Source organism: Nicotiana tabacum, chromosome 5, assembly GCF_000715075.1.
Source record: "Nicotiana tabacum cultivar K326 chromosome 5, ASM71507v2, whole genome shotgun sequence".
Taxonomy (NCBI): domain Eukaryota; kingdom Viridiplantae; phylum Streptophyta; class Magnoliopsida; order Solanales; family Solanaceae; genus Nicotiana; species Nicotiana tabacum.
This window is the reverse complement of record NC_134084.1, coordinates 146,842,678-146,867,905: the sequence shown is the minus strand read 5'-3', so window position 1 is coordinate 146,867,905 and position 25,228 is coordinate 146,842,678. Positions and strand designations below refer to the sequence as shown.

General features: G+C 41.5%; 1 long non-coding RNA gene across 1 annotated transcript in view; it reads left to right on the top strand.

Moving 5' to 3' along the window:
- LOC142181264 (uncharacterized) overlaps window positions 1-25,228 on the top strand; it is a 47,237-nt gene that overhangs the window by 12,750 nt on the left and 9,259 nt on the right. The window contains exon 2 of the long non-coding RNA XR_012709907.1: window positions 13,150-13,235. This is a non-coding gene — a long non-coding RNA (uncharacterized LOC142181264). The remainder of the gene's footprint in view (window positions 1-13,149; window positions 13,236-25,228) is intronic.

The following is a 25,228-nucleotide window of genomic DNA, read 5'->3' as shown; positions in this document are numbered from 1 at the left end:
ACTTCCTGACATTCTGCCGTCCATTCTACCACAACATCTTTCTTCAGTAGCCAAAAAATGGGTTCACAAGCTGTGAGTTGAGCAATAAACCTGCTGATATAATTCAACCTTCCTAACAGACTCATTACTTATGTCTTGTTCTTCGGCGGTGACAAATCGTGGATGGATTTGATCTTTGACGGGTCCAACTCAATGCCTAGCCGACTGACGATGAATCCCAACAGCTTTCCAGATGGAACACCAAATGCACATTTGGTCGGGTTGAGCTTAATATCATACCTTCGAAGTCTTTGGAAAAACTTCCTTAGGTCTGTTACGAGGTCTTCCTGATACTTGGATTTTATGATCATGTCGTCCACGTATACCTCAATCTCTTTGTGTATCAGGTCATGAAACATAGTAGTCATTGCTCTCATGTACGTTGCCCCAGCATTCTTCAAACCAAATGGCATTACCCGGTAGCAATAAGTCCCCCACGGCGTAATGAAAGCCGTCTTTTCCGCATCTTCTTCATCCATCAAAATCTGATGATACCCAGCATAGCAATCCACAAAAGACCCGATCTCACGTCCGACACAATTATCGATCAAGATATGGATGTTGGGTAATGAAAAGTTATCCTTTGGGATTGCCCTATTCAGATTGCGATAATCGACACACACCCTGATCTTCCCATCTTTCTTCGGCACTGGCACCAAATTAGCCAACCAATCAGGATATCGAGTGACCCGAATAACCTTTACTTGCAGCTGCTTGGTTACTTCCTCTTTAATCTTCACACTCATGTCTGTTTTGAACTTCCTCAATTTCTGCTTGACGGGAGGGCATACCGGGTTAATGGGCAATTTGTGAACCACTAAATCCGTGCTTAACCCCGGCATGTCATCATACGACCATGCAAAAACGTCTTTGAACTCAATAAGTGTTTTGATTAGTTCTTCCCTGATATTCGGTGCAATGTGGATGCTTATTTTAGTTTCCCTGATATCATCTGCATCCCCTAAATTGATGGCTTCTGTGTCATTTAAGTTGGGATTGGATTTCTCTTCAAACTGGCTTAACTCTCTATTTATTTCTTCGAAGGCTTCGTCCTCATCGTATTCCGATTAATCATCACAATCGACCTCTTGTACAATTAGTTCGGAATCAGATTGATTTTTTAGACTGGGTTGAAGATCCGTTGTGCATGTCATGTCATTGGAACCAATATAAAGAGAACTGTTCAGAAAGAGAAAAGAAGAAAACAAAATTAGAACAAAATAAGAAGAAAAAATCTTTCACTTTATTAAAATACGGGATAACAGAGTTTCACACTTTGCCGAATACAAAACAAAACAGGATTACAACCCTGGAATAATCCAAAAAGACAAGAAAGAAAAATCAGAGCCCACTACCAAGACTCCCTCCGGGTAGGAAGGGGAGTAGCCATCCAATTGTTGATATTTTCCCTAGGCCCCACAAACTGTACATCTAACCTACTGGACCCTTCTCCAGCTTCTATCATGTTGACATCGGCGAACAACCTTTCAAAACCCTCATTCAAATTTCCATCTGGCCCAATCAGTGGTCCGAGAACTTTCGGGACCGACAACTTTCTGATACCTGCTCTGACAAATGATCTGGATAGGCGCGGGATTGGCTTGGGAAGGACCCAGACTCTTTTCTTCAACTTGCGGGCCCGTCTCACATCCGCCGCTGTAGGTTTGAACCCCAACCCAAAGGTATCCAGATTTTTGGGCAAAGAAACTAGCTGAACAATACCCTGAAGATCAACCCCTAAACCTTTGCCTGACACAAACCCGTTCTTCAACATCTCCGAGGCTACCATGACAGTTGCAACTGCTATTTTGAGAAGTGGGATGCTTTCACCTTCGGGAACTTTGTCCACTAAAACAATATCGAAAACCTGGTAAACCCACAGTCCTTTATCATCATCAGTCTCTATGAAGGGTACGATGGCATCACTTACGGCGCTTGCATTGTCTTCCCCATGTACTACGATCTCTTGCCTATCCCACTCGAATTTGACCATCTGATGTAATGTAGAAGGCACTGCTTTGGCTGCGTGGATCCAGGGTCGCCCCAACAGAAGATTATATGACACTGCCACGTCTAACACTTGAAACTCCATGGTGAACTCGACTGGACCAATTGTTAATTCAAGTATGATGTCACCCACTGTGTCTGTACCACCACCATCAAACCCTCGAACATAGATGCTGTTCTTGTGAATCCTGTCACCATCATCCTTCAGTTTGTTCAATATGGCCAAAGGACAGATATTGGCACTGGACCCATTATCAATCAGTACGCAAGTGACTACCGAGTCTTCACACTTCACAGTCAAATAAAGGGCTCTATTATGTTTTGTACCCTCCACGGGCAACTCATCGTCTGAAAAAGTGACCTTGTTGACCTCGAAAATCTTGTTTGCTATTTTCTCCAAATGGTTCACAAAAATCTTATCCGGAACATGGGCTTTATTCAGAATTTTCATCAATACTCAGTGGTGCTCGTCTGAATGGATCAACAATGATAACAATGAGATCTGTGCCGGGGTCTTCCTCAACTGCTCCACAATGGAGTAATCTTGCGCCTTCATTTTCTTTAAAAATTCTTTCGCCTCTTCCTCGGTAACTGGATTCTTTGTCGCTACTGGATTGGCCCTTCTTAACTCTACAGGAGCAAAACACCTTCCCGAACGAGTTAACCCCTGTGCCTCACATATTTCCTCCACAACTTCCTTCCCCTTATGCATTACCATTACTTGACTATAGCTCCATGGCATAGCTTTCTCGCTGATTATTGGCAACTGCATTACTGGCCTGATAACAACTGGTCCTGTGCATGCCCCCTTCACGACTACTGGCTTGCTTGATATCCCTTTCACCGTTACTTTGACCGGCTCTGGATTCTTGGCAACATCAGACGAACTCTTCCCCATCACCACCACTGGCTTGCCTTCTACCCTTTCCGACTGCACTACCGCTTTTCCACAGATCGCCTTTTCTTTCGGACTGGCACGAATCATCATTACCGTTTGTGAGGGCTTCTTGAGCTTCCCTCCTTCGTGCACTAGTTCGATCATATGGGCTTCATGGTGTGCCGACAACGGGTTCTGATTGATGTTAGGTGCCTCTAGCTCCTGGACCTCGATCCTATTTGTGTCAATAAGATCTTGTACAGCAGTTTTCAACTTCCAACACTTCTCAGTATCATGCCCGGGAGCCTCCGAACAATATTTACAGCTTACTGAGTGGTCCAGATTTTTGGGAAGGGGATTTGGCAATTTGGGCTCCACAGGACTCAATAGGCCAAATTGCCTCAATTTGTGGAACAAAGTAGTATAGGTTTCTCCCAGCAGAGTGAATGTTCTCTGCCTCTGCACCCTTTCATTCCTAAAAGTCTGATTCCCACAGATACCTGGTCTCGAAGGATTCCTGTAGGCCCTTGGTGGTGGATATATGTTTTGTGGAGGTGGATATGTGTTTTGTGGAGGTGGATATATATTTTGTGGAGGTGGATATGTATTCTGGGGAGCCAGCGCATGCCATTGCGGGCGAGCCGGAGGCTGGGTGTAAGTTTGGGCATGATGGACAGAGAAATGTGGCTCTTGTAGTGGGTAGTAGGGCTGTGGAGGGACGTATGGAATGTGTGGGTAATTTGAGTGATGGGGTCTAGGTTGGTAGTAAGGGGGGGGCTCTGGATCTTAACCAAGTACCTGCCTCGACTGTTGCGATATCTTCCCTTTTCTTCTTTCCGAGCGCACCTCCCGTGCTGCTCTGGATGGCCTGAGTGGTTGCTTTAATCTCCGAATAGCTCAGGATTTTACTGGACTTAAGTCCCTCTTCAATCATACCGCCCATTTTTACTACTTCGTTGAAAGATTTGCCAACTAACGTCACCAAGTGACCGAAGTAAGTTGGCTCCAGAGTCTGCAGAAAATAGTCCACCATTTCCCCCTCTCTCATCGGAGGATCAACTCTTGCCGCCTGCTCTCTCCAACGGAACCCAAATTCTCGGAAGCTTTCCTCGGGCTTCTTCTCAAGTTTCAGCAATGTCAGACGGTCAGGGCCGATCTCAAGGTTGTACTGGAAGTGGCCTGCAAAGGCTTGTGCCAGATTGTCCTAGGTGTACCACCTGCTAGGATCCTGTCTTGTGTACCATTCCAGTGCAGACCCGCTTAGACTTTGACCAAAATGAGCTATCAACAGCTCGTGTTTTTCCCCGGCCCCTCTCATCTTACTACAAAAACCACGCAGATGTGCCATTGGATCACCGTGCCCCTCGTATAGATCAAACTTTGGCATCTTGAATCCTACCAGCAATTGAATGTCGGGGAATGGGCATAGATCTTTGTAGGCCACACTGACTTGGTTACCTAACCCATGGATATTCCTGAAGGACTGCTCCAGGCTTTTAAACTTTCGAAGCACTTCGTCTTGCTCTGGGCTCTTAGCTGGCTTTTCAGTCTCTACCGAGATCTCGAAGTAAGTATTATAAGTATGAGGCTCGGGTGCTTTGAAGGTTGGTTCAGGGGGGTGATATTGGTTATCGTGAGCCTGAAACAACGGCTCACTGGATGATCTTTGCAGCGTGGCTGGTGGGGGTGCCACGAAAACATGAACATTTGGTGGAGGAGGGTTCTGATTGGGTTGTAAAGCTTGGGGATCATAGGCATTTCTTCCCTGATAGTATTGGTGACTGGGGAAGCTTGTCGAAGTGTCGGGGGGAGGGTATTTCGGCGAGTGTCCTGGTGGGAGAGTGGGAGTAACTGGAGGGTTAGGCACTTTTTGTCCCCTAGCTAAGGTCGGCTGCATTTCTTTCATCTCCTGTCTCATCTTATCCATTTCCTCCTTCAGCATTTGATTCTCCATTCTTTCATCCTCGACACTTTGGTCTGAACTAGTCATGCTTTTTAGTATGGGCCCTTTGGATCTTGTTTGGTAATGGTAATCTGCCAGAACGTTCTAACAAACTAACTGGTTCGAAATCTTTGGAAGGACAACAAACTTGTTAGCGTTAGAGTTTAACACATATTGCAATTTCACGTTGGGGGATGCAATGTTCCTAGGCAGTTTAACCATTTCTAACATGTCTTTGCTTCGATCGCATGCGTCATTCCGGCTTACTTTGTTTGTGCCTCGTTTAAGTGTTTCTGAAACTTTCTTTATCTCTCTTTTTATTTCCTTCTTTTCCTTTCTTTTATTCACTTTGCCTTTTCTTTTTTTCTTTTTAGTGGTGGTCGAATCTTATGTGGATTGCCTACGTATCATGTCCCCACATGAATCAGACAGCGCGTAGTTCTGCCCTATAAGTGCGAAAAGCAAAAAGATAATTTTTGGAAATTTTCGATTTTTCATTAATAAACATTCTATTACAAACCAGACGCTTTTTGGAAAGGAAAATAACAGACTCGAAACCAAACCAAGTACGAACTCAATAACTACTAACATACTTTGATGCAGAATAAAGACAGACTTTAACAGGCAACAGACTCTAAGAAAAAGAAAATGAAGATTCAAACAATGAACACATTAAAGTTTTAAATTTGGGTGCCCGCGGGGCGTCATTCGGCCTCGCCGCGGGTTTAGGTGTAAGGTTCCTTTCCAGCTATTCCAATTCATACATGATTTGCTTCACAAATATCATCACCACCGAGAAGAAGGTAGTACGGGTCATGTTTTCACACTCCCGACATTTCCTGGTAATAGCATGAGCAATAGTCAGAATCTTGTTCCTGGTTCAGCGTTTCCCTAGGAGTAGGTGTTCTATCTGATCCCCTCTAGCCTTCAAAACCCAATAATCATGCAGATGTTGTTTCCGTAACTGCTGTATTTCATCTTCCATCGAGGCCATCAGATTATAGTAGTGTTTACTCTCAGTTCAAAAGCCTTGGTTTGTTTAGCCGCCTCGCACTCTAGGGTGGTCACCTTCCTTTTTAGACTAACAATGGTCTTTTCATGATCTTTCCTTGCCTGCTGTAAGTACTATGTGCGCTCTTTCGTTCTCTTTTTCCATTGTGCCCGGAGTTGTGCTATGGTATCCTTAGATTTCTTCAAATCATCCCGGCACTCACTGATTTCCTTTTTCAACCCTTTTATTAACCACTCATCCGACTGACTCCTTTGTTGTTTGTCAGCATCTCTCCTCATTTATCGGACTTGGGCTTTCAGTGCCTCATTTTCTTGGGCCAATTTGCTCTTTTCTCCCCGATCGGCATCAACTTACAGACTATTTTCAAATTCCAGGTCTCTAATCTGTTGCCTCACCTTGCCTACTTCAGCCCGGTATTCACGCTCTTTGGCCAACCACTCCCACAGTTCTTGTGACGCCTCAACGAACTCTTGAATGTGAGGTTTTTTGGTTGGCCATTCTGGTTCGTCTATTATAATGCCCTTCTTTCTGTACCAGGCGAGATAAGCCGGTGAGACTTCGCCTCTGGATAGGTCGCGCACTCAAGTGTTTACCGTTAAATACTGGCATTTATTCCATATATAACGAATGATTTATTCATGAAATTGGCCGTCGGTGCTTATCTCGACTGTATAAACACTGAGATCTTCATCTGGGTGTACCACCTGACACCTTCCTAACTGTCTCATCACCCAGTAGGGCGCATAAGGTTGAATACCTCGGAGTCCCATTAAGAGGAAGTAAGGCCCTGTGGCGGGCATATACACAATTTCTTCAACAGGAAGCCAACCCAAGGTCCACCCTATTTGTGCTGCAGTGATGGCGCAAAGGCAAGATACCCAATCTTCAGACCCTTCTGGCAATTTGAGCCCTGAAACCCTCGTGTTATATCCTTCAATGTAGCCTTCGTTTGTAGACCTATAGCTCATATACTGAGGATGATGACACAAATGCTCGATCATCCACATCTGCAATAACAAATTGCATCCTTCAAAAAAATCTGCCCCGGCTTTACAGGCTGTGAGAGCTCGGTATATCTCGGACACTATCACAGGGGCAAACGTGCTTTTGTTGTTGGTAATCAGGACCTTGACGACTCCAGCCACCTTCAAATCAATATTTCTGTCTTTCTGAGGAAACACCACAATGCCCAAGAACGCTACCATGAAGGCGAACCGCCTATGTTCATCCTATTTCGTCCAATTCCCTCTGCTGCAAACCCCGCTTTCCAGATCGTCGAACCCTCCTATGTGCCCATACCTCTGGTATATGAACTGCAGAATAGAAAAACCCCTATCCAACTCAGAGTACGGGACTCCCTTGCTTATCTTCAGTAGATCCATGAACTTGTGCGAATTGACGGCTCTTGGACCAATCAGATATACGCTATGGGCCGGGTCTTAAAATGTAACCAAAGCTTTTATGATGTAACATCTGGGTCTGACGTTCAACAAACTGGTGAGACCTCCCAGATGTGGTTTGATCTTATCTCGCTATGACTTTTCCAACTCCTCCCACCACAAGCGCAACTCCAAAGGGGTCTTGCTCCTAACTGTTACCGGCAAACTTGGACCCATGCTCATTCTGCATGTTTGTTTGGGGTGATTAAGACTCATTGGACTCAAAGAAAGAATAAACTAAAATTGACACACATTTAAATAAAACTCCGATCTTGTCAATACGGCCTTTCAGCACTTCGAAGAAGATTTAAAGGCTGTGTTTTACCAACCGGACAAAAATCTTGAAAATGACCAACAATGGCTGTTCTCGCAAAAACAGCCTTCCGGCGTCTTTTCAGGGACATTCGGCTATTTTATTACACGAATGGAATCACCCGACTTATTTATGACGACAGATTTGAAATTTTGACATTTTTGGCTATTTTGGCAAAAAGGGAGGTTGGACCCGATGAGGGCTGCCTACATATCTCACATCCGGTGAGAATCAAACCAGCGCAGTTCGGACAACGAAAATAACCTAATTCTAAAAACAAGACTTGTTTAAATAAATTACACTAAAAAACATTTTTTCATTTTTTTTTCATTTTTTTCTTTTTTTCCCCTTTTCCGATATTCCAGTATTTTCAGAAGCCGGTCAGCATGCAAGTCTGCAACAAATAAATGCGTAAAACAAATAGGATGCAGCAGGATGGTCTTTTTCATTTTAGGTCGCTTGTCCTAGACGGACCCAACCCCTGTGTTGAGTCCCCTAAGTCAAGTGCACATGATGTAAATAAGCATTCCTACTAGGGATCTGGCATGAGGTTTTGTTATACTAGGTTTATCCTGGGTGTTTGTTCTAGATCTGGCTTACCCGAGTGGACCATTCGAGCCGAGGATGGGCACTGCGTACCGGTAACCAAAAGATCATCCGGTTTTGCAACTCCTCCGAATCCTCGTTCTATTTTGGGATATGAAACTAACAGAAAGAAGTCACGACCTGCGTGCACTCCTCAAGAGAGAGAAGAGAGGGATTTCGTAGCAGTTTATATATACAATTCAGATAATATCAAAGCGGTAAAAGCAACATTTTAGCACATTAGGACAAAACATGTAATAAAATCAGATAATAAATAAAGCCAAATATAACAATTCATCTAAGCTCGAATTCTGAACCCTGAACCAGAGATTCTGGGTTATGTCCCCAACGGAGTCGCCAGAGCTATCACACCTCCTTTTGCCCCGCGCTCGCAGGGGCGCATAGGGATTAGGGGAGTTTTTTCAATTAAAGGACAATCGAAACGGGATTTATTATTTAATTCAGAGTCGCCACTTGGGAGATTTATGGTGTCCCAAGTCACCAGTTGAATCCCGAATCGAGGAGAATATAGACTCTGTATTACAGTCCGCGAACCAGAAATCCGGATAAGGAATTCTGTTAACCCGGGAGAAGGTGTTAGGCATTCCCGAGTTCCGTGGTTCTAGCACGGTCGCTCAACTGTCATATTCGGCTTATTTATCTGATTTTAATACATGTTGAACCTATGTGCAAATTTTAACTTTTTACCGCTTTTATTATTATTATTTTAAAAGAGAATTGCAATGTTATTAAAACACGTTTTGAACCACGTCACATCAATGCACCCATGATTTTGGACACGTTTTAACATCGTTGAGATTTGGATTTGGGTCGCATAAATACGCACCCGAGTTTAGGGAAATAATGTTATTAAAGGCGCGCCTAAAGCGACTAGCGTATTATTATTTTGGGTAAAGCCGTGAAATTTTTCTAAACGGCCCATCCGAAATCTAAGTAATTTTACCAACACGTATAGAGGGCCCCGTAGCTTGTGTACTTTTGTTTGTCGAGGCTCGTCTCATTTATTATTTTTAAAGGAATTTGCAACGTCGTGGAAATGCATCTCGAACCACATCATAATCAATGTACCCGTGATTAGCGACACATTTCGACTCCGTTGGGATTTGGATTTGGGTCACATAAATGTGCACCAGAATTTGAGAAGGTAATGTTATTTAAAGTACGCGCCTAAAGAGATTAACGCGTGGTTAATTTGGGAAAAAGGCCGTAAAGTTCGCTAAGCGGCCGATCCCAAGTTCTAAGTAATTAATACATACATTTGTGAGGGCCCCGCAATCTGTGCGTTTTACTAAGCGAGGCTCATCTCGTTTATTTTAAAAGGACAATCCTAAAATGACTACATTTTGTATTAAGTTCGTCTCTAAAATAAAAGAGAAGAAGTCCTAATTAGTTAATATTATAAAAGCGGGCTTCGAGTTCAAGTTCGAGTCCAAACAAAAGGACGGTCCTTTTAATTTAAACCCGCTACCTAACTCAAACCCCCAAACTTATATTGTGTTAACTATATACTGAAACCTTTAAATCAGGCCCAAATTAAATGGGCCAACTAATTCTACTTGTGAACGAACAACAACAGGTGGGCCTTGAGGCAAGCCCAAAACCGAATGGGGCGTGCCAAACTGCGTAGGAGAGATCGAGTCCCTGAAGTCAAGCATTTACTTATTCATTTGCATGTCATTATGTAAGCATCCTGATTTTATAGTGGAAGCAGTACGCCGTTCTACTTGGAACAACTTGAACAAAATAACCACAACACTCTTTATGGGCCAATTTTAACATGTCATGATGTAGCAAATAAACAGTCCTACTTTAGTACAAAACACATGACGACCATTACTAAAGGTTTATTGCAACGTGAATCGCTTTCAAATGACTTCACGAAACAAATTACCAAAACTGAAATTAATCTAACTATCCTATTAACCTAACATAAAACTAAATACAACCACTGCTCGAGATCATACATTCAAGACGTATCGAGTGATAATCTAGCTAATAAAGAAACAGTTTCAGTTTATTTATACAGTCATGTCAAATAGAACTAACAGCAGCATTTCCATTTCATCTCAACTTCAACTTCAAATTCGAGCTTACATCAACACATGTTTTTTAGAATGTGTACCTGGAAATAGAATACAATGGAGAAGAATAAGGAATGATCAGCACAACAGATAGCGTAGCACAACAACAACAATAACAGATATCCAGCAGCAACTCAGGAAAACCAGTTAAAAATTCCCCAGCTATACCAAATAGCAACACAAACAAACCAACACAGCAATAACAACACCCAAAATAAACCTAACTTGAAACCAACTTCAAACCAAAAGAGTAGCAGAAAGTAGTCCAAGAGTCAACTTTAATTAGACAACACACTAGTTTCAACTTCAGGAAGGAAACCAAACAGCTACAACAGACCCAGCTTACTCAAAATCAAATCAGCAACAACTCTGGACCCCAATGGCACAGTAACAAACTCCATGAATGCCTAACCCTTTTTCCTTTTAAACTGATTCTCCCGAGCTAAAGAAGAAACAAGAACTAACTTAACATCTATCCTAGACTGATTTTAGGACCATTTTCCATTGATTTTCAAACGTGTGACTTCTTGAAAGAGTGGTGTTTTCAAAAGCCAACACTTTTTAAACTCTCAAACAGTGATCTTTTTTTTTTAGATTCAAAAGCCCTTCCTCTAATTCTGTCCAGACCCCTATTTATATCCAACACTTGACCTTGCCCCCCCTCTCAAAAGCACTCAGGCAGAATTTTTTTAAACTAATTCTGCCCATGATCTCTTTTTCAATTCCACTAGAATATGTTTTGTTCCCCACTAAACTTCTTTTTATTTATTAATCCCACGCGGGTATGGGCAACCTATTTTTCTATTCAAATCCTTTAAACCTTGTGAAATAGTGCCCATGATCCCTTACACAGTCATCAACCCCCCACTACTATTTTAAACTATTTCATTAGTTTAATGGTACTTTAATGTTACTGACAGAACACTAAGTCATTTTCAGGTTTCAAGCCCAAATTACCCCCCTGGGAATATGAACTACTGCCCTGTCCTAAACCTCCTAATCTGATTTCTAAGTTATAAACCTAATAACTGATTTCTAACTGATCACTAAAGTACTACAACTATAACCAATTCACAACTAAATTCAAACAATGACTCAATCAAAATTTAAGCAGTATGAATTAAATTATTATCAGGTTATTCTAACATTCAAGACTGTAAAACTAATCGGCGACACTTATCGAATCGACTACACGAACACATACAATCAATAGCAAATAATCAGAATCGAATAGGCACAGAGGTGATTCGAGTCATATTGATAGAAACATGGATTTATAATGAAACTTAACTAGTCGACGGAGCTCATTCGAATCGATTATATAGTTTATTATATACTCGACCATGACCAGAAAAAGTTCCACCAAATAAAAGGTCTTTGAAGAAGGACAAAATAAATCGACAAAAAATTGAAAAATCAATAAAACTACACTAAACAAATAAACAGATATAAACAAACACAAAATGGAACAAACAGGAAAGGAAAAATACCTCAAGAACTCGAAAACTAGACGACCCTGATTCGAACTCAGACTCGAACTCTTTGAGGTCGAACGGACCTTAATCGAGTGTTCTCAACTGAGAACACTTCGACTAAGGTCGGTTAGACCCCAAATCATCCTTTAATTTGGACGGATTCAACCTTTGGTTTTCTAGGGTTCTTGGTTCCATTTGGGGTTCGAATGGTTCTGGTCTGATTCGAACCAGGCCAAAGGTATTTTGGGCACGAGGGAGGTCAGGAGGTGTCGTGGTGTGTGTTTGGGACTGGTTGGGGTAGGTTTAGGTTCTGTTCGAATCTTCGATTGAAGATTCGAGAAGCTGGAAGTTGATTCGAGGCAAACGGTTAACGGATCCGTAACGAAGGTGGTCAGATGGCTTAGGGGTGTTAATTTGGTGACCGGCGGCGTTGTTGCCGCCGGGTTTCAGGCGGAGGTGTAACAATGGCGGCTAGGGTTTGGGTCTGGTCCGTCTTTGAGCTTGAGAGAGACAATGGGGTGAGGGGGGGGGTTTGGTTTGAGGCGTGGGGTAAAAGATTAGGGTTATATACGGGAGGGGGAATTTGATCTTGGTCGTTGGATCAATCACGATCAATGGCCTGGATCATTTTACTAATAGGGAACGACATCGTTTGGCCTGCTACGAGACTGGGTCGGCCCGGGGTGAAATGGACCGGGTTATGGGGGAAGCCTGATATCGTTAGATCTTGGGAGATCAATGGTTCAGATTTTGCACATCAAAACGACGTCGTTTGGGTGGTCTTGGAGACAGACCAAATTGGACCGGGTGAGGGGTGTTGAATTGGGCCTGGTTTTGGGTTGTTTTGGACGGCCCAGTTCCGATTTTGTAGGTATTTCCACTTGTTTTTGTTTTCTTTTCTTTTAATTTCTAATTAGCAAAAAATTCTACAATAAATTGTAAAACCAAAATTAACCTACCAAAATATTAATTAACACTTAACTACAATTAACACACAAAATTTAACACCAATTAGAAACAAAAATCACACAATTGTACACTAATTGACAAAAATAGAACAAATACATATTTTTGTGATTTTCTTTCTTTGAAAACCAAACTATGGTTTAATTAATTCCAAAATGCACAATTAAATCCTAAATGTGCATGCAACATGTATTTTTGTATTTTTTAAATAATTAAACAAAATAAACACTCACAGACAAAATAATTATGAAAATGTCACGCGAAATTCTTAAACTTGTACCCAAATGACATTTGTTTTATTTTTCGATTTCTTTTGAAGTAGTTTTCATGAAGCAAGAATCACGTGCTCACAGTTGCTAACGAAAAGATTTCAATTAAACTCAACACAACAGGTTTAACATTTCAGCAAAGATTCGAAATAACATGACTGCGGCAGAAGCCATCGACAGACGAACCAGAAAAAGGAAATAACTCAGAGGTACACTACTAAAATAATTTTCATTACAACAAATATATTTCAAGTATTTGTTTTTTTACAAAGGGCTCAAAGATGCCCTCACAAAAATAACGAAGCAAAAGTAAATACAATCGAATACTATGCCACATCGTTCCGCGTGGCATACACCTCTTCGTACCAAGAATCGGAGGCAGGTTTGTCTGCATCACTAGAATCCACATCATCCCCACCAGGCGTGATATGTCATACCTGCATGCCTCATGAGCTGCACGGGCCTTGGCATATACATCCCGAAGCTTTGTCTCAGACGCCCTCCCATCAACATAAAGAGCCTTATACACATCGAGCCAAGCTTCAACATAAACCCATTGCTCATACAAATGGGGAGGCACGACAGGGTCAGCCAAAGCATGAGATGTAGAGGGTTGCGACTGACGCCGCACGTCCTCCATTTTCAAAGAAGCTACCTGCTCATTTAACGCGAACAATTCTGCCTCCAAACCTTGAATACGCCCCGCAAGTCCCACTACATTATGCGCAGATGCCTCCAACTCCTTGTCCCGCTCCAATCTACAAATACGGAAGGTGTCTTCTAAAGCCGCTGCCTCAGAGACGGCAGCTGCCCTGTCCCTTTCGGCACGGGCCAATCTATCAGCAGTTGCGCTTAATTCACTTTTAAGGTCAACGACCTCCGCGGCCTTCATGTTCAGTTCGGCGGTTAAATTGACCACCTTTTCTTGGAGGTCGACATTTTCAGCCATCACTCCCTTATTTAGCTCAAGATCATTCTCCATGACCTTAAGGGTTGCCTCAAGCCCACTATAACGTGCAACAATCTTCATCCCACTCTTCCAATTCCTCAACCTTATGCACCAATTGATCCTCCATCTGCTTAAGCCCCTCACAAAAAAACTGAAAATCGCAATCCTGAGTGAAAATGCCGGCCATCGCACGATGCTTGGTGCAGTATTCTTGATACTTGGAGGACATCTTCCCATAGACGATCGTCCTCATCCTTTTTCGACGCTCATGCTCGATCTCCATAATGAGGGTCTGATATGAAAAACAAAGTTAAAACAAAAGGATAGTCCAAGAATAGCAAAACAGATCCAACGACGAGAAGAAAATAGAGGCATTTACCTGTAGAGCCATGCCGAAAATGCTCCGTGACAACTCCGCATCACTCATCGCTCTAAGTGCCTCGTTCTCAGGAGCAGCACATAAAGGGGCAAAAATGGACGCCACCTAATCACAGTTCGACAACAAGTCATAGTCCCTGGGGACGATTATGCGTCAATCAGAACCATCTGCTCTGACCTCCACGTGAGTGTAATGCTCCAAATATTCGTGAACATCCCCTGGGTCAATGTCTGAACCCGAGCCGTCGCCCCAGTGCGTAAGCCCCCTCCAACAGTAGATGATGCGCCACCCTCAGCGGAGCGCACAGACCCTCCCCCTAGGTATACTCCCTCTATTTTGGGAGACCTCCTCGCCAAGATAGCATCCACCATGAACGCAGACACAGGTGTCGTCTCTGACGCACCCGTCCCACTCTTACCAATATCAACGGCCACGTCTTTCCCGAGCTTTACCCGCCTTTTTTTCCTCAACGAAGGTTCATCCCTATTAGAGGACTCATCCACGAGGTGATAGACCGGCAAATAGGAGATCTCTTCCCTCATGACCATATCCCGAGAGGAGTCTGTCACCTGTACCGGCTGAGCACGACCCCCTCGGACGGACTCCTCCAAAGTAAACTACATTCCTGTCGAGGCGACGGTTTGGCGAAATGCAGGGACTGGGGCCCTCCGCCTAGAAGTTCCACGACCTGTCATCACAAAGAATCATATCAACAGATAGTGGCAAATAGCCGAAGAGCATTACATAGGAAAACACTTACCAGATGAGACCTTCGACCAAAAATGTTTCACAAAAGCGGGCCAGTCTTGAGTCTTCGCTGCGTGATGCAATAAATGGGCTACCTACCTTATACCGACAATGGGATGGGGTGTATGTCCCACAGCTGCAAAATAAAGCTGCAGATAATTGTCAAGTCAAATAATGAAAAAAAGAGTAAACGGGTTGCGACACCTATGATTATTATTCTATCACTCCGGGAAGCCAGCAGGATCCGACACAATGTGTTCAGTTCTGACAAAGAAATACTTGTGCCAAAATTTACGGCTCTCCCGGTCATCAATTCCGACCACCAGCCCTTTGGTCCCACGGTGCCTCAAATAAACTGTAGTACCATGTGAAAACTATGGGAAAACAAGTGTAAAAGGCGGTGAATGTCAACTTCGCACCCCCAACTCCGCATACTTTGTCAACACTAGAAATATTTTATACGTGCACGGAGAAAGCTGAACCGGGAAAACCTGATAAAACCGACAGAATTCTTCTGCTAATGGGAGAAGGGGGAAGGAATGACCAATCATAAAGGGATATTCATAAAATGTGCAATACCCCGGTCTACGGACTTCCACGAAGTCCCTCCCCGCTGGAACCATCTCGATATGAGAAAGAATGTTGTACTTAGTACAGAGGGCATCTTTATGGGCCTGTTCAGTTTTAGATACCACCGGAGCGAAAGTAGGAGCAGGCTCTTCAAGGAAGTCACTTCAAGATATGGGGTGTCTCGGCAGTAACTCATCCACGATGGGAAAATTGTCCCTTTCCTCCACCGTCATGTCCTCGCCACCAGAGGGAGGTGCCATGGATAATGGGGTGGCGTTAGAAACCCCCTCATGAGATCGATGTGTTCTAGGAATGTCTATAGTAGAATCTGTGTTAGTAGAAGAAAGAAGAGTCAAGAACGGTGAACGAAAGAGAGGAAGCAAAGAAATCGTAAGAACAAAAGCTGAAGATATGATAGGGGATAACCAAAGAAGAAATGGCCAAGAGTTTTCGAAAATACAAACCCTTCACCTATTTATCGGGTTGGGTAGCACCAGAATCGAAGCGGAAGGCTGCAAATGGCACTAAAACCGAAGCGACAAACCGTCAAACTGTCTCACGAAGAAGCGTAATGATGACGTACGTGGAAATGACGTCACTTCCCCAATAAGACACACCACCCAGGGTATCGTGAGACGCGTTACTCTTCCGTTGTTTGTCAAACCGTCGTGATTTGCAAGTCAAGTTTCTCCGCAGGTATAGGCGACGTCCGCTTATCAAGGACGCATCAGGCCGCGACCTCGACAAACGAAGAGACTAACTATATGGGTTCAAATTTGGATGACCACGACCACTACTGAGTACGGAAAAGAACGAGGTCTTTATGATGTAACATCCCTTGGTCTTTGTAAAGGGTGACGACCGACAGTGATTAGCGAGCGTACGTTGTCCGCAGCAATGTAAGCGCAGCAGGAGACAGTAGGAATATGCTTTTCGAATATTTCTTATGTGTATCTTTTAAGGGTTTAAAAGAGAATTGTCTCTTATAAATAGAGGAAGAACATTTTTGTAGAGGGGATTGAAAAGTGAATACAAGAAAAAGACAACTCTTGTTTATTACCGTTCGAAAATCCATACCTCATTTTTTATCTTGGCTAAGAGCATCCATTGCAATATTTTTTCTACAACCGAAGTTATCATATTTATGCTTAATCATTCGGTTTTGACATATTAAGAAGCGTTATTCACCTTGTTCATCCCTTGTATCTTTTCATCTAGATTTTATTATACTTGGCTAAGATTTACCTCTTCATCTTCATTGATTGATTTAATTAAAAAGATTTCAATATCTTTCAGTCAAACAGGTGTTGCAGAAGAATGAAAATCATATATAAAAATATTGTTGCCATAAAGGGTATATATATAAATTATAATGCAGTCGTTAGTAGTGTAAGACCATCTCCAACCCTTCCCATTTCTCCATAATGGGGGCAATTTTTGCCATAATGAAGCTCCAAAGCTCCCCCATTTTTGCCTCCAAAATGGGGGATAAATAGTGTTACTCCAAATATGGAGGTACACTATTCATCTCCCCGTAACTATTTATGATTATTTTATTATTTAACTCTTTTAATTTATCTCTTTATATATACCTAATTATGTTTATGTAATATCTTTATAATATTAATTTTACATCTTAACTATATTTTATTATTATTTAACTCTTTTAATTTATCTCTTTATATATACCTAATTATGTTTATGTAATATCTTTATAATATTAATTTTACATCTTAACTTTGGTGTATAATTTTGATAAATTAATTTTCGTGCATTTATTATTTTTATGTAAAATTGTAAGTTAATTTTAATATAAGTTATAATTGTACAAAAAATATATAATCATCTCAAAAAATGAATGGTGCGAATATAAAATATTAGATGTTGCTAAAATTGAAAAGTAAAAATTAAAAATAAAATACTTTAAAATTGGAAATACATGAAAATTAAAAATTCATTAAATTAAAATAAGGACAAAGATGATCATTTTGCACTTCATAATGCATTAATAGATCATTTATGGGAGCATACTAGAGGTAGAAGTTGAATATTTATGTAATATTTAATATGAATTTTATCATAATGTAATATATATTGAATTATCTTGTATCTCAATGATTTCACTTTTATTTGAAGTATCCGTTGATATATATAATCTATAATATTTGCTTACAAATTTTATTATTTAGAAATTTATTTATATTAAATTATATGTGATGAATATGTAAAAAATAAAAAAATAGATTGAATTAATAGAAATAAGAACATACAATTAAATAAAACACAATAATATAATATTGATGAGAGAGAAGAATATAAAATGGAATATTCTTGGAGAAAACTGCATTTTGGAGAAGAAAATGGAGGTAAGGGTTGGAGATGACCTAAGAACATTAAAAAAATACAAATGAACTTTTTGCAATTGTGGAATGTGGATTTACACCGGAAATTAGCATTTAATCCATACATAATGAACTAACTATATTACACAAGATGGCATTATAATGAACTAGCTATTTTACACAAGATGACATTTGAAAGAGTTTGTGAAGGATGTGAAAAGCTGATCTTTATTGATCGTATAAGGAGTGCTATGACCTCCTATATTTATAGTTACAAATCTACAAGAGATGCTATATAGATTTAAAAGAGAACTAATCTATGTAGGACTCCTATTCTATCTCACCAAGCGCAACTGTGGTACAACTAAGGTGCAACTATAGCAAGCTTGTCTAAAAAAAATATGAACCTTACAAAATTCAGTAATCAATATTTTCATATAAGAAGTGTGTTAGAGTTCTTTGTAAGGACCGCAAGATTATCCCAAGTAAGAATCTTACAACCCAACATAAGATGTTGGCAATGGGTATAGAGATTAAAAGGAGGAGAAAGAAAGGGTTATGTATGACATGCCAAAGATCAAGTGGGCTAGCCTTACCGCTAGAGCCTAGGAGATGGGGGAGAAGTTGAGGGCAATATGGGCTTGGGGGAGCAGTGAGGATGCAAACAATATATGGGATACGATAAATAGTTGTATTAGAGAAGCATCTACAGAGGTGTTGGGGGGTCTCGAGGGGATTGGTGGTGGAATGGAGAAGTTCAAGGGAAAGTGGACGCCAAGAAGGTTGCTTATGCAAAGTTAGTGGAGAGTAGGGATGAAGAGGAGAAGAAGACGAATCCGAAGAGGTATAAGATGGTGAAGAAGAAGGCGAAGTTAATGGTTACAACAGCGAAAATGGCATCGTTTGAACGCATATACATAGAACTAGAAGGCAAAGGCGGGGATAAAAAGTTGTACAAGTTAGCCAATGTAAGAGAAAGGAGGACTCGAGACCTGGACCAAGTGAAGTGTATTAAGGACGAGGATGGAAAATCATTGATGGAAGAGGCATATATTAGATGAAGAAGATATACTTTTATAAACTCTTGAATAAAGAGCGGACATCAATATTGTGCTGGACAATTTGGAGCACTCCGAGAGTCGTCGAAATTTTAGGTATTATAGGCGTATAAAAGTCGAGGAGGTCGAGAGGACTATGCATAGAATGAGTTGCGGAAGAGTATTGAGGCAAACGAGGTCCCAATAGAATTTTGGAAGAGCGCGAACATGACATATTTGGAGTGTCTTTATGGATTGTTTAATGTCATTTATAGTAGGTAAAAATTACCGAGGAATGGAGATAGAGTACAATGATTCCGTTATATAATAACAAGGGTGATATCTAAAATTGTAACAACTATAAGGGTATCAAGTTGCTAAGCCATACTATGAAAGTTTGGGAAATGGTGGTAAACATGAGGGTGAAGAGGAACGTATCTATTTTTCGAGAACCAGTTCAGATTCATGTCGAGATGTTTGACTATAGAAGTCATTCGTCTTATGAAGAGATTGGCGGAGCAATATAGCAAGCGAAAGAGGATTTATATTTGGTGTTCATTAACCTAGAAATGGATACGAAAAAGCCCCAAAAGAGGTTATGTGGAGATATCTGAAGGCTAAAAGAGTACCCATCAACATACACTATGGCGATTAAGGACATATACGCTAGAGCCAAAACACGATTAAGGATGGTGGGAGGAGACTAAGGAAGACAGTTATAATGGAGTTGCACCACCGATCAACATTTAGCCCGTTTCTATTTGCCTTGATGATAGATGAATTTACCTGGCATATTCATGGAGAGGTACCATAGTGCAAGCTATTTACAGATGACGCAATATTGATTGACGGGTGTGAGGCAATGTCAATGATAAGCTGGAGGTTTGAAGATAGACCCTGGAGTCTAATTTCAGTTGAGCAAGACAGAATACTTGGAATACAAGTTCAGTAACATAACTCAGGAGGCCGACGTGGAAGTGAGGTTTGATACACAAGTCATCCATAAGAGATGAAGTTTCAAGTGTCTTTGGTCTATAATACAAAGTAACGAGAGATTGATGATGATGCAATATATTGTGTTGGAGCGGGATGAATGAAATAAAGGCTCACATCTGGGGTCTTGTATGATACGAATATGCCTCCACGACTTAAAGATAAATTTTACAAAGTGATGATTCGACCGACTATGTTGTATATGGCAGATTATTGGCCAGTCAAGAACTCTTATGTTCAGAAGATGAAAGCAACGAAAATAAGGAAGCTAAGATAGATGTGTGGGCATACTAGAAGAGATACAATTAGGAATAAGGATATTCGGGACAAGGTATGTCACGACCCAAAATTCACTAAGGGTCGTGATGGCGCCGGACACCGCTGTCAGGAAAGCCAACCAAAATACTTAATTAAATTCTCATTTTAAATACTTCCGAAATCACTTCTTCTATAAGTTTAAACAATACATAGTAAATTTCTCTGAATAAATAATGAAATATTTAACAACTCTTAAAATTTCTGAATAAACCCATAAACATCCCAGAACTCGGTGTCACAAGTACATGAGTAATTTCTATGAATAATGTAATACAACAACCGTCTGAAATATAATATTGGACAAAAAATAAATACAGTAATCTGAAAGAGACTTGCTGGCTGTGGGTTGTCTCGGGAAATGCAACTCACCTGAGTCTCCCTATCAACCATGATGCTACGCTCACTAGGCCACTAGAGACGCATGTGCCTGTGCAACAAAAATCCACAAAAGTGTAGTATGAGTACGAAAACAACGTGTACCCAATGAGTATCCCGTCTAATCTCGAAGAAGTCGAGACGAGATGATCGACTTCGACACTTACTAGTGGTCCAATAATGATATATTATTAATGCGAATAATCATGGATTTATTAAGAATGACAGTAATTTCAAGTAAGTCACGAACATGTGAGAGTTCCTTTGTATATTAAAAGTCTCCGGATTCATAATCCATTAGTTTTCAATTATCTCAAGTCGGGGAGGGCAAATATCAATGTCAATAAATCTCCAGGCAAGCAATACAAGCATACGCAAATCATGCCGAGGTCGTACGACCCGATCCAACAGAAATGTAAAATATGCACTGCCGAGGGTCGAACGGCGCGAACCATAGATGCATCTATTACCCCGCTCGTGCATCATACATGCGACGCGGTCAGCATAAATAAACAAATACCCCGCTCACGAATCATACATGCGATGCGGGCACACATAGATACACACAGTCAAACAGCCAATTAATAGTTTATCGTGAAATGTTTATTCCAATAAAAGCCAATTCTCTTTTAATGATTTAAGAAAAAAGAAGCTTAATCTGTTTAGAAATTCATTCACTAATTCGATGTGATTTAAGCCATTCAAGCTGTCAATAAGTTTACAAATAATCCAAGTATAACATGCTTTTGGGTCCTAGACTACCCGGACAATAGCATAATAGTAGCTACGCACGGACTCTCGTCACCTCGTGTGTACGTAGCCCCCCACAAATAGGAGCACATAACCAGTTTACTCACCTATGGGGCAATTCCCTCTTACAAGATTAGAAAGGAGACTCACCTCACTTCGAAGATCCATAACCGGCATTTCACGCTCTTCCGAAGACTCAAATTGATGCACAACGCTCCAAAACTAGCCAATAATAATACCAATCCATCAATATATAATCAATTATCCCTAATGATCCAATTTATAACAACTTCTAACCCCGATCGAAAGGTTGACAAATACGCCCTCGGGCCCACGTGCCCGGATTCCAAAAATTTTCGAAGATAAACTTTACCCATAACCTCACGAACTCAAATATATAATTTAATCTCAATTTCATACCCAAAATCGTGGTCAAATTCCAAGAATATAAATTTTCTACGTTTTCCCTCAAATCCCAAGTTTTCTACAAATTTCATGCTCAAATCCATACATAATCAATGTATTTAACTCAAGATAGGTAGGGATAGCTTACCTTATCGTTGATGATGAAAATCCCTTCTTGAAGCCCTCCTAAATCGCCCCAAAGTAGAGAAAAATGGGTGAAATGAACTCAACCCCGCTTTTAAAACATTCTGCCCAGCGACTTCCACACCTGCGGACCCTTGACCGCTTCTGCGGTTCCGCATGTGCGGCACTTCTAGCGCTTTTACGGATATCTTACCAGGACCTCCCTTCCGCTTCTGCGATTCAATCACCGCAGGTGCGGTTCCGATTCTGCGGCTTCTCCACCGCATTGGCGATCCCCTTCTCTTTGGTCCAAACTGCATCTGCGGCTCCTCTGGCCGCTTCTACGGCCCAATTCTCGCAGGTGCGATTATGACAGCAACCAAGAACTTCAGCCTTCCAAAAATTCCATTTTCGATCCGTTAACCACTCGGAATCCACCCGAGGCCCCCGGTACCTCAACCAATCATACCAACCAGTCCCAAAACACATTGCGGACTTGCTCGAGGCCTCAAATCATATCAAATAACGCTAAAATCATGAATCGACCTCCAATCCAAGTTTCATGAACTTTAAAATTTCAAACTTCTACTTTTGATGTTTAAATCTATCAATTCACGTCTGATTGACCCCAAAATTTTGCACACAAGTCATATTTGACGTTACGGATCTACTCCTACTTCCGGAAATGGATTCCGATCCCGATATTAAAAAGTCCACTTCCGGTCAAACTTCTCAAAAACCTTCAATTTTCTATCTCTATCCAAATGGCTCCAAAATGACCTACGGACCTCCGAATTCACTTTCGATCGCGCTTCCAACTCCAAAATCACCATACGGAGCTACTCCCTAGTCGGAATCCCAAACGGACGTCGATAACGCTGAAATGCACTTCAAGCCAAACTTATGAAATTTCTTACAAAATGCTAACTTCCACAATAGGCGCCAAAACGCTCCCGGTTCATCCAAAACCCGATCCGGGCACATGCCCAAGTCCGAAATCATCATACGAACCTGCTGGAACCTTCAGATCACGATTCCGAGGTCGTTTACTCTGAAATCCAATCTTAGTTAATTTTTCCAACTTAAAGCTTCCGAAATTAGAATTCTCTTTCCAAATCAACTCTGAACTTCCCGAAATTCAATTCCGACCATGCGTACAAGTCATAATACCTGAAATGAAGCTGCTCATGGCCTCATACTGCTGAGCAACGCGTTGGAGCTCAAAATGACCGGTCGGGTCATTACATTCTCTCCCACTTAAACATACATTCGTCTTGGAACGTGCTAAGAACTACGCTGGGGGTTGCCCGAAATCACTGTTTAACACCTCGTGCACTTACCCGTGCTACTACAACCCAGTTGAGCACATTAGCTCGATCAATTCTGAAGATATTCCCTTTTATTCAAGCAAATAAGCCTTAGAGCCCAATTCCAACATCCAGAATTCTCTGCCAGGCCTATTCCAACATACGAACACCGTATCAATAACTACCCGCAACACCAAAACATGACTGCGTACCTTAGCTGAATTCACAACTTGCACCACTTTACTCACAGGACCACAATAACATTCTATGATCGAATATATTGAAATTCCATGAATCTGATGCTCCCATTGCACCTCATGACCTACATAGGTCTTGCTCTAATTCTTACAATACCGACATGACGGATGAGATGTGCAGAAATTCATAACCACTGCCGAATCAACAATTCATTGGGTCTATGCTCCTAGCAGGAATCATCACACTATTCTGAACCAAATAGTGGTCTTAGCTCCTTAATATACTTCATATAATCAGGTTGCACTGATCCGAAGTCCAATGATCTCGTCTCACCCAGTACGAACTGCTCAAGTAATAAGCCACCCCGAACATAACCAAAAGTCTCATATGATGCCACAATGTGCCAAATAGGCTACCAAGTCGAACGCGATACAAAGGAAAGCAAACTTCAAAAAGGAAATACAATTACCCCGCTCGCGAATCATACATGCGACACGGTCAACATAATTAAACAAACACCCCGCTCGCGAATCATATGTACGACGCGGGCACACAACTAATATGAGCTGTCCTCATAAAAATAGGAAACAAAACACATAAAAATAGATACGGGGAACTGTGCTCAGCATCACACTGTTGCAGCGCGCAACCCAATCCAAACAACATAACCATGGCGGCGTGCCACCCGATCCACCCATAAAACTCACATAAGGAGATACACACCGAGCTAGATCGCTCATTTCAATAAATTACCGAATATCGGTCACAAGTAAACTAAGTGCATAATTCCATCCCTGGGGAGACATATAGCGCCATAAGCTACAAAACTCAAGCACAACAGAGGTGCGATATACGATCTGAATCTCAAAAGCCATCATGCTCGTATAACATCATCTCTACGCGGAGCCTCAACACATAATAAATTCACCAAGCCTTATCACAACTCGTACGGCGCAATACATCATTACACGAAATAGCTAACGACAAAATAACACCCCGATTACTCTTCCATAAGGAGCGCTTTGTTGAAATGAACACATCTGGTCTGATATAGAGCCTATATTCACATTTAAATCCATCCACCGACCTCGAGTCGATCCTGATCGTACCAAACTAGGCCAATAGCCTATCAAAGGTCCATACTAACTTCCCATCACAACCGGAGTAATCCCCCACAGTTCACAACACAATAGATCGGTGCCCTCCAGGCATAAATTCTCAATTTAACGATATCACCACAATCTTCGCACTTGGTTTTAACTTATCAACCAATCAAGTGACTACATGCCACACTTATACCACCTTCCCGTGGGGCACGCTCCCATAACCTTCCGTAACTGATAACAAGTCTGTACACCCAAACCACCGGCCACACTAACGCTGAAAAGCGATCAAGAATCCTGAACCAGGATGCAAAGCCCGCTTTCACAAAACAGCGATATCAGGTGACGCTGAAGATAATACCAACTTACCTTAAACATCGAAACCCCCTTTTCCTGCTCATCCGAGCTCGTGACATCCTTGTCAACACCGAACTGCAACTTGGATCTTCGCTTCCAATTCCATACCACTCGCTGCACCCAACATGCCAATATACGATAGAACACGTTTTTCATCATAACTCCGGAACCACTAATATATTAACACTTCATTATAAAACTTTTCACTTAGCTCACTTCAGGAGAACCATAGCAACACACAGGTGAGTT